The sequence below is a fragment of the Malus sylvestris genome, chromosome 9 (genome assembly GCF_916048215.2).
Source record: "Malus sylvestris chromosome 9, drMalSylv7.2, whole genome shotgun sequence".
NCBI classification, from domain to species: domain Eukaryota; kingdom Viridiplantae; phylum Streptophyta; class Magnoliopsida; order Rosales; family Rosaceae; genus Malus; species Malus sylvestris.
The window spans coordinates 16,343,151-16,353,197 of NC_062268.1; the positions used below are offsets into that span (position 1 = coordinate 16,343,151).

General features: G+C 42.3%; 1 pseudogene; it reads left to right on the plus strand.

The window, feature by feature from the left end:
• Window positions 1-884: 884 nt before the first annotated feature.
• Window positions 885-9,166, plus strand: LOC126633840 (eukaryotic initiation factor 4A-6-like; annotated as a pseudogene).
• Window positions 9,167-10,047: the final 881 nt, after the last annotated feature.

Consider the following 10,047-nt stretch of genomic DNA (forward strand, 5'->3'; position numbering starts at 1 on the left):
ACGAGATCCATCAACAAAGCCAAGAATGCCATGACTTTCAAGCACCAATTGTAATTGATAATGCCAAATGAGATAGTTTGTATCATCTAATTTCACAGTAACTGATGTATGAACATTCGGAATAAGATTCGTAAACGGAGATTGCACAATTTGCAACTGAGTAGGAGTCATCATATTGCTATAACAGTTTCAACGAATTGAGGAATTTTCACGAAAACCTTTGAAAAATTAGAGTTTCAAACTTCACAATCTTGATTATGCAAAGGACGAAATCAGAATCAAGAGAAGATCTTCAGTCAGACATTTCATCAAACATATGGTGAGCAATCAGCAGACGCAAACCTCAGATCGCAAATTCACACAGATAAGAACTTGCAGGATCAAATAAGAAAGAGAATCGAGTACCAATCACCAGAGAAGATGTGCGGAAGCAGAATGAAACTCAGGACCGAGAAGACGAACCCTCAACCAGCGAAGATACCATGTTAGAATGCAGAAAATGCAGCTTCTGCAATGGAGTTTTCTTAGAAAATAAGACACAAGAGATAGATAGAGAGAGAGAGAGAGAGAGAGAGATTTTATCATTGAATAGTTCTTTGATTGTATTGAATGAATGAATCTTACAGAACAATTACAAGTATTTATAGTCATAGCTTTTCCTTACACACTAAGTAAACAATCCTAACTGTTTTGCTTATTTCTTAATCTCTTGACACTTTTCACTATCTAGAACCTTCATATTCTTACAGTACATTCATCACATCCTCACAATTAAGCAATTCGGACATGAAAATATATGAACTTAATAGTTTCTCAAAAACCCATTACTAGTTTGTTTTTAGCTACTTTAACAGATCAGTCATTGTACAGATACGCCTACAGATATGGCAGGTCTTGCTCCTGAAGAACAAGAGGTATCCTATGGTGAGGTTGATGACAATTTTTTCACACCATATGATGAGGTTCATTAAAGTTTCGATTATATGGGGTTGCAAGAAAATTTTCTAAGGGGCATTTATGCTTATGGTAGGAATTTAATTTCTGTTTGTCAAGTTTAGATAACTCCGCCTATGTAAGTTTATTTTACATTGCCGGTCCCAAGCCCGAATAAAGGAGGAGGGGGAGGGCGTCAGGTAGTCGACATCCGGCACTCCACAGTTACGTCGAATCCTTATGACAATGAATCCAGAACGAAATTGCGCTAAAGCTAGGACGTCACCCGTAAGTGGCGCGCTGTGTGGCCCGAGCACAGTGATAAGTGAGCAAGGGTCGCTGTATCTCCATCGGCACCCGGATGCAGTGTTAAATGAGCAAGGGGGCCATAGAAACTTCTTTTCGAACGATTCCACTCAAAGTTGTTTGGGAGCATATGCTCCTATCAACTTTACACAGGACACACAAAAGAAGTACTTTGATCCTATTAGACGGGGGATGGTGAAGAAGCTAGGACAGAAGGGTAGAGTTCAAGAGAGTAGAATGCGTTTAGGAACGTGGAATATAGGAACTTTAACGGGAAAATCTATGGAAGTAGTGGAAGTTATGGTGAGGAGAAGGATAAATATTATGTGCCTACAAGAAACTAAGTGGGTTGGTCTTAAGGCAAAGGATCTAGAAAGCTCAGGGTTTAAGCTTTGGTATTCAGGCACAAATAGAACGAGAAACGGTGTTGGCATCATTATGGACAAGACCTTGACACAAGATGTTGTAGATGTCAAGATGGTAGGAGATAGAATCATGGCAATCAAGATTGTAATAGGACAAGAACTCATCAATGTGATTAGTGCGTACGCACCTCAAGTAGGGTTGGATACGAGTTCGAAGGAGAAATTTTGGGAATACCTTGGAGACTTGGTGCAAGGAATTGCTCAGACGGAGAAGTTATTTATAGGAGGAGATTTAAATGGACACGTGGGCAGGGAGACAGACAATTATGGAGGTTTTCATGGTGGCCATGGTTTTGGGGAGAGAAATGAGGATAGGGAAGCTATCTTGGATTTTGCAATGGCATATGATCTCTTCTTAGCCAACACCTTCTTTAAAAAAAGAGAAGAACATGTGATCACCTACAAGAGTGGGTCGTCAAAAACACAAATAGATTTTCTTCTAATGAGGAAAGGGGATCGTATAACTTGTAAGGATTGCAAAGTTATACCGGGGGAGAGCTTGGCTAATCAACATCGCTTGTTGGTGATGGATGTACATATCAAAATAGTGAGAAAAAAGAACAAGACTTGGAAGTGCCCAAAGACTAGATGGTAGAATCTAAAAGGAGAAAAACAAGTCATTTTCAAAGAGCAAGTAATCACCCAGTCTGTGTGGGATAGAGAGGGGGAAGCTAGCCAAATGTGGGATTCCATGGCTAGCTGTATCCGAAAAGTAGCAAAAGAGGTATTAGGAGAGTCCAAGGGCTTTGCTCCACACCAAAAGGAATCTTGGTGGTGGAATGAGGAGGTACAAACAAAGGTGAAGGCTAAGAAGAATGTTGAAAGCCTTACACAAGGATAGGACCGACGAAAATGGTGAAAGGTATAGAAGAGCGAAGCAAGAGGCGAAGAAAGCTGTGAGAGAAGCTAAGTTAGCGGCTTATGACGATATGTATAAGCGACTAGATACCAAAGAAGGAGAGTTGGATATCTATAAATTAGCTAGAGCAAGGGAAAAGAAGACAAGTGACCTAAACCAAGTGAGGTGCATCAAGGATGAGGATGGAAAGGTTCTTGCTACAGAGAACGCGGTCAAAGACAGATGGAGAGGTTATTTTCATAATCTTTTCAATGAAGGACATGAAAGGAGTACTCCCTTAGGGGAGTTGAGTAACTCTGAAGAGTGTAGAAACTACTCCTTTTATCGTCGAATCAGGAAGGAAGAAGTGGTTGTAGCTTTGAAGAAGATGAAGCATAGAAAAGCAGTGGGCCCAGACGATATACCGATTGAAGTGTGGAAAGCCTTGGGAGAGACAGGTATATCATGGCTCACTGACCTTTTCAATAGGATTTTGAAAATGAAGAAGATGCCAAACTAGTGGCGAAAGAGCACCTTGGTGCCTATTTACAAGAATAAGGGCGACATACAAAATTGCATGAACTATAGGGGTATTAAGCTAATGAGTCATACAATGAAGCTCTGGGAGAGAGTCATTGAACATAGATTGAGGCAAGAGACACGGGTTTCGGACAACCAATTCGAGTTCATGCCAGGGCGCTCAACCATGGAGGCAATCTATCTCTTACGAAGATTGATGGAAAGATATAGAGATGGGAAAAAGGATTTACACATGGTCTTTATAGATTTGGAAAAAGCGTATGATAGGGTCCCAAGAGACATTCTTTGGAGGATTTTAGAGAAGAAATGAGTACGAGTAGCATATATCCAAGCTATAAAGGATATGTATGAAGGAGCAAAGACTGCCGTAAGAACTCATGAAGGACAAACCGAAAGCTTCCCTATAACTGTAGGATTACATCAAGGCTTATCCTTAAGTCATTACCTTTTTGCGTTGGTAATGGATGAGTTAACAGGACATATTCAAGATGATATTCCTTGGTGTATGCTTTTCGCAGACGATATAGTGTTGATAGATGAAACTCAGGAAGGGGTAAATGCGAAGCTTAACCTTTGGAGAGAAGTGTTGGAATCTAAAGGTCTTCGCCTAAGACGATCAAAGACAGAATATATAGAGTGCAAGTTCAGTGCAAATGGAGGCCAAAATGAGTTAGGGGTAAGGATCGGAGATCAGGAAATACCAAAGAGCGACCGTTTTCGCTACCTAGGATCTATCTTGCAAAAGAACGGAGAATTAGATGGAGATCTCAACCATAGAATACAAGCTGGATGGATGAAGTGGAAGAGTGCATCCGGCGTGTTGTGTGATCGTCGTATGCCACTGAAGCTTAAGGGAAAATTTTATAGGACGACAATAAGGCCGGCGATGCTGTATGGCACAGAATGTTGGGCGGTGAAGCATCAACACGTACACAAAATTGGTGTAGCAGAGATGAGGATGCTTCGTTGGATGTGTGGGCACACGAGAAAGGATAAGATTAGGAATGAGGATATCCGAGGTAAAGTAGGAGTAGCCGAAATTGAAGGAAAACTGAGAGAAAATCGGTTACGGTGGTTTGGACATGTGCAAAGAAGGCCTACTGACGCTTCGATTAGAAGATGCGACTACGGGACAGAGGTTCAGGGCCGAAGGGGTAGAGGAAGACCTAGGAAAACTTTGGAATAGACTTTAAGAAAAGACTTAGAGTACTTGGATCTAACGGAGGACATGACACAGGATCGAGCACAATGGCGTTCTAAGATTCATATAGCCGACCCGACTCAGTGACTTGGATTTTTCAAGTCTCCAATCGAGAAGTTTTCCCCACTCGGGAAATTAAGGGAACACTACCTCAACCTACATGCTCCACTCACAAAGCTTCAACATACAAGCTTCAACAAAAGAAAAATTCAAAGAACTTAGTGAAGAAGGCTTTGGTGTATTTAACATAATACGTTGAAATGAAACAAAGCTTATTTATTGATATCTCTAAGAAGTTACAAATATGTACATATACATGAGTCAAAATAAACAAACAAGAGGGAGCCTTCACAAAGGTTGCTTAGGAGAAGTCTCAGCAGTCGGTAGAGCCCCAGAAAGAGAAGGCACCGGAGGGGGATCATTCGGAGCCTCAGTACTGGACAGCACCCTAGAAGGAGGAGGCATCGGAGGTTGATCATTTGGAGCTTCATTACGCGGTACAGCCCCAGAAGACGAAGGCAATAAATGCCTTTGGAACAAACCCACAAACCTCTGATGATCATGTAAAATCTGACCATCAGATTCCTTCATCTGGTCAAGCTTCCTCTTCATGTTTGTAGCATAGTCATGAGCGAGCCGGTGCAACTGTTTATTCTCATGCTTGAGCCCTCTAATCTCCTGTTTGAGACTCATCACTTCAGCCTCCAATGATTCAACTTGGCGGGTTTGAGCAAATAGGCGTTGGGCCATATTAGACACAGAACCTGCACACTGAACACTGAGAGCCAGAGAATCCTTAACAGCCAACTCATCAGACCGTTTGGAAAGTAGTCTGTTATCTTTGGGAGTGAGAAGGTTCCTGGCCACCACCGCAACGATCATATCATTCTTCATCACGGAATCCTCAACGGTAAGAGGACCAGTAGGGGATAAGAAGGATGGGCGCCATATGTTGTCTGGAGAAGGCGTGGCTGCCTCTTCAACAAGGTTCAAGTTAAAACGACGGTCGGAGGGGCCAGACATTTTCAAAGGTGTTGAAGAGAAAAGAGGTCGGACAAATTAAGATCTTAGAAATGCAAGAAGGGAGCTTCTACTAGTGGAGATTCAAGTGTGCTTTGGAACTTAATACCAGCCTTTATAAAAATCCGCACTCGATGGAGCTTCAGAAATCGAAAAGGCGCCTGCTCAGAAATCGAAAAGGCGTTTGCTTTCTCAAAAGCTGGGCTGCTCAGAAACCACGAGGGCCGATCTCAGGAATCGAAGAGGCGTTTGCTTTCTCAAAAGCTGGGCTGTTCAAAGACCACGAAGGTCGATCGCAGAAATCGAAGAGGCGCTTGCTTTCTCAAAAGCTGGGCTGCTCAGAGACCACGAGGGCCGATCTCAGAAATCGAAGAGGCACCTGCTTTTTCAGCCTTGTCAGCACCCGTCACATGCACACTCAACTTTGCGGAAATTACGGGCATTCTGTCGAAGATTTCTAGTGAAGTAGAAAGCACGTGAATGTTACTGTTCAATCATTCACTTTCCACACGCAACATCAGCTCACGGGTACCACATATAACTTTGCCAAAAATCTCTGACAAAGTTTAGACACGTGAAGTTTGCAGCTCCCATTACATCGCTATGACCAAGAAGGGTAAAAGAATAGCAAAGAAACAGCACTAACAAAGTTTAGACACATAAATTTTGAAGGTCTAGTTACCATATTATTACCCACAAGGGTAAAGGAACATGACCATTGCTGGATAATTGGAAAGTCCCTGTGGGTCAACCTCTGTGCTCCGTGGCAAGGTAGACTAGCAAACAGGCCTAACCTTTACTCACATTTGAGAAAACACTCCCAACAAGATTGCTTGCTTCAAGATCGAAGATGCACCGTCCTCCGAATCTCGAGAGCCAGACTCCCAACACAATTACTTTCTCAAAAAACGACGAGACACCGCTCTCCGAATCTCGAGAGCCAGACTCCTAGCAGGATTGCTTTCTCAAAAATCGAAGAGGCACCGTTCTCCAAATCTAGAGAGACAGATCCCCGACAGGATTGCTTGTTCGAAAACCGAAGAGGCACCGCTCTCTCAACTTCGAGAGCCCCTTAGATAAAGCTTGTCTGTAATCCTCACACCGCTTTCTCAACTTCGAGAGCCAGATCTCCTTGAATAAAGCTTGTCTGTAATCTTCACACGTACTCACTAAAGGAGATCATTCTTCCACAATATTTCCTAATGTCATTTGTACTAAATCATTCACTTGTACTCACTAAAGGAGAGCTTGAACCTATATACTGTGTAAACCCTTCACAATTAATGAGAACTCCTTTACTCTGTGAACGTAGCCAATCTGGGTGAACCACGTACATCTTGTGTTTGCTTCATGTCTCTATCCATTTACATACTTATCCACACTAATGACCGGAGCAATCTAGCGAAGATCACAAACTTAATATTTAAGATGATATTCTTTGGTGTATGCTTTTCGCAAACGATATAGTGTTGATAGATGAAACGCAGGAAGGGGTAAACGCGAAGCTTAACCTTTGGAGAGAAGTGTTGGAATCTAAAGGTCATCGCCTAAGCCGATCAAAGACAGAATATATGGAGTGCAAGTTCAGTGCAAACGGAGGCCAAAATGAGTTAGGGGTGAGGATCGGAGATCAGGAAATACCAAAGAGCGACCGTTTTCGCTACCTAGGATCTATCTTGCAAAAGAACGGAGAATTTGATGGAAATCTCACCCATAGAATACAAGCTGGATGGATGAAGTGGAAGAGTGCATCCGGCGTGTTGTGTGACCGTCGTAGGCCACTGAAGCTCAAGGAAAAATTTTATAGGACGATAATAAGGCCGGCAATGCTGTATGGCATAGAATGTTGGGCGGTGAAGCATCAACACGTAGGTGTAGTGGAGATGAGGATGCTTCGTTGGATGTGTGGGCACACGAGAAAGGATAAGATTAGGAATGAGGATATCCGAGGTAAAGTAGGAGTAGCCGAAATTGAAGGAAAGAGGAGAGAAAATCGGTTACGGTGGTTTGGACATGTGCAAAGAAGGCCTACTGACGCTCCGGTTCGAAGATGTGACCACGGGACAGAGGTTCAGGGCCGAAGGGGTAGAGGAAGACCTAGGAAAACTTTGGAAGAGACCCTAAGAAAAGACTTAGAGTACTTGGATCTAACGGAGGACATGACACAAAACCGAGCGCAATAACGTTCTAGGATTCATATAGCCGACCCCACTTAGTGGGAAAAGGCTTTGTTGTTGTTGTTGTTGTTGTTGTCAAGTTTAGATTATCGGTTTTCCCAGTAGGCAACATCACCACTTATTTGCTTTCAAAACTTTAGGGTCCGTCTGATAACCATTTTATTTTTAGTTTTTAGTTCTCACTTGTCCTCGCCATTTTCTTTTTCAAGACAAAAAGTGCGCAATTTTTTTTTTTTAAATTTTTATTTTTGGTGTGTGAAAGTTTTAAGAAGCCTTATACAATTCAGAAAAGGGGCATTGTTCCATTCTGCAGAGGTCTTGATGTTATTGAACAGGCTCATCCTGGAACTGGGAAAACAGCAGCTTGCTGCAATGGAATTTTGCAGCGACTTGATTATGGTCTAAACCAGTGCCAGGCATTGGTGTTGACACCTAGGAACGATTTGGCGCTGCAGACGGAGAAGCTTATGCGAGCACTTGGCAAATATCTCAGCGTGAGGGTTCTTGCTTGTGTGGGCGGGCAAGTGTTCATGAAGATAAACAAATTCTTCAAGCTGGTGTTGTTGTCGTTGGCACTCCCTGCTCTGTATTTGACATGTTTCACTGGGAGGCACTTTGCGGGGATCATATAAAGATTTTCGTACTGGACGAGGCTGATGAATTGCTTACTGGTGGTTTTGAAGACCAGGTTTGTTGTTAAGAATATTTTCTTGTCGGACTGGCTGACATGTTAGACTGCCAATTTAGACCGACCGCGAGGTGAAATAAGATTTCACTGCATGGTTGCCCTTTTTCTCCCACTAATTTTGTGGTTTCGATTTTTGTTTGACTTGCAATTTAAATGTCCTAACAATATTGATGTTTTGATGGTCAGATCCGTGACATTTTCGTGCCGCTGCCATCAGTTCAGGCTGGCTTGTTCTCTGCTACAATGTCCCCTAAATGCCTTGTAATCACAAGGAAGTTTATGAACAAACCCGCAAGGATCTTCCAAAAGCCGCCTGATGAGCTCAACCTCGAGGGTTTCAACCAATTTTATGTCGATGTTGATCAAGATAGATGGAAGATTGAGAAAATTACTGAGCTCTATAATTCCTCTATCACTCAAGCTGTCATTTTTGTTAACACAACCGACAGGGTGGCAGTGGCTTGCTGACAAGATACGACACCGCAACCACGCTGTCTCGGCCATCCATGCTGACATGGACTGGGACACTTGTGATGTAATTGTACGTGAATTCCATGCCGGTTCTTGCCGTGTTCACATCACCGACGATGTCATGGTGGATTGTATAGATGCTCCGCCGCAGCAGCAGCAAGAATCTGTTATAGTAGTAAACTATGATTTGCCGGATGATTTGGAAGATTATGTTCATCGATTGGGACCGAGCTTAAGGTTTAGAAGAAAAGGTCATGTCATTTGCTTTGTGGCGAGGGAGGAGGAGAGAAAGCTGCATGACATTCAGAGGTTTTACAATGTGGACATCAAGGAGCTGCCAAAAATGTACCCTCATTTCATATGAAGAGCTCATTTTTTTCTACAATTCCTTTTCTTTTTTGGGGCAATTTTTTTTTAATTGAGGATGAAGTGACATGGAAAATAGGTCTGTACAGGTTTTTTTTTTTTTTTAATTATTTTTTTTATGTAACAATATATTTACATTAAAGGTAAGTCTCTAAAGAGTTAGACACTATTTAATATGTATATATTTATTAACTAGCTTGAGTCATTACAATTATATCAAAATTCTATTATGTCTTGGTATGACACATAATTTGGTCTCACAAATCTAATTAAATATTTTCACGTGGATTAAAAATATTTAAATAATGAAAAAACAATTTTTGCGTATGTATATTTAAAAACAATTTTTTTTTTGTTTTGAACCTTATGGTGGGCTTAGCCTCACAATAAGCTAACAATATTGTGGTTCCTATTCGTCTTTGGCGAGAATCGAACTAATAACTCTCACTTACAAATAAAGAAGAATACCTGTTGACCCTAAAAACTACCAAGCCTACATAGCGCGCAGGCCGAGTAATCTATGAGCTAACTACGTCTTTCGGTTGAATGTAGGGCGTGCCACCTCGTCGGCCGAGCTCGGCCGAGGAGTAAAAATATGCTGATGTTGTGTTGAGTGCGCGGCTGACTTCTGCGTCTTGCGATTGTGACTGAGGAAGGAACACGTCTCAGCCTCTTGGGTTCTCGAACCTGAAGACAAGGCTACTATGCTTACGAAGTTCACAAATCGTCGTCGTCGGATTCGGTCACAGTGATGGTATTCGTCAGAGTAAACTCACGCCGAATCGACACCATAGTGTAAGGGCACAAATACTCAAAGTGGATATATGTCTTAACAATAAACGTGGTTCGGCCGTCGGAATGCCGAACTCTAAATCCCATTTGAGAGTATCCAATCATAAACTAACTCGGCGTGCAACATGCTGAGCCTAATAAACTGTAACACCTCACTTCGCCGAGAAGGCTAATGAGATAACCTCGACCAATAAGGATTCGGGAATCCTTTTTCGACCGAGACTTGAATAGATAACCAGTCACCCTCGACGCAATGCTATCTATGCCGACTGAAGATGATGTGAGACCGG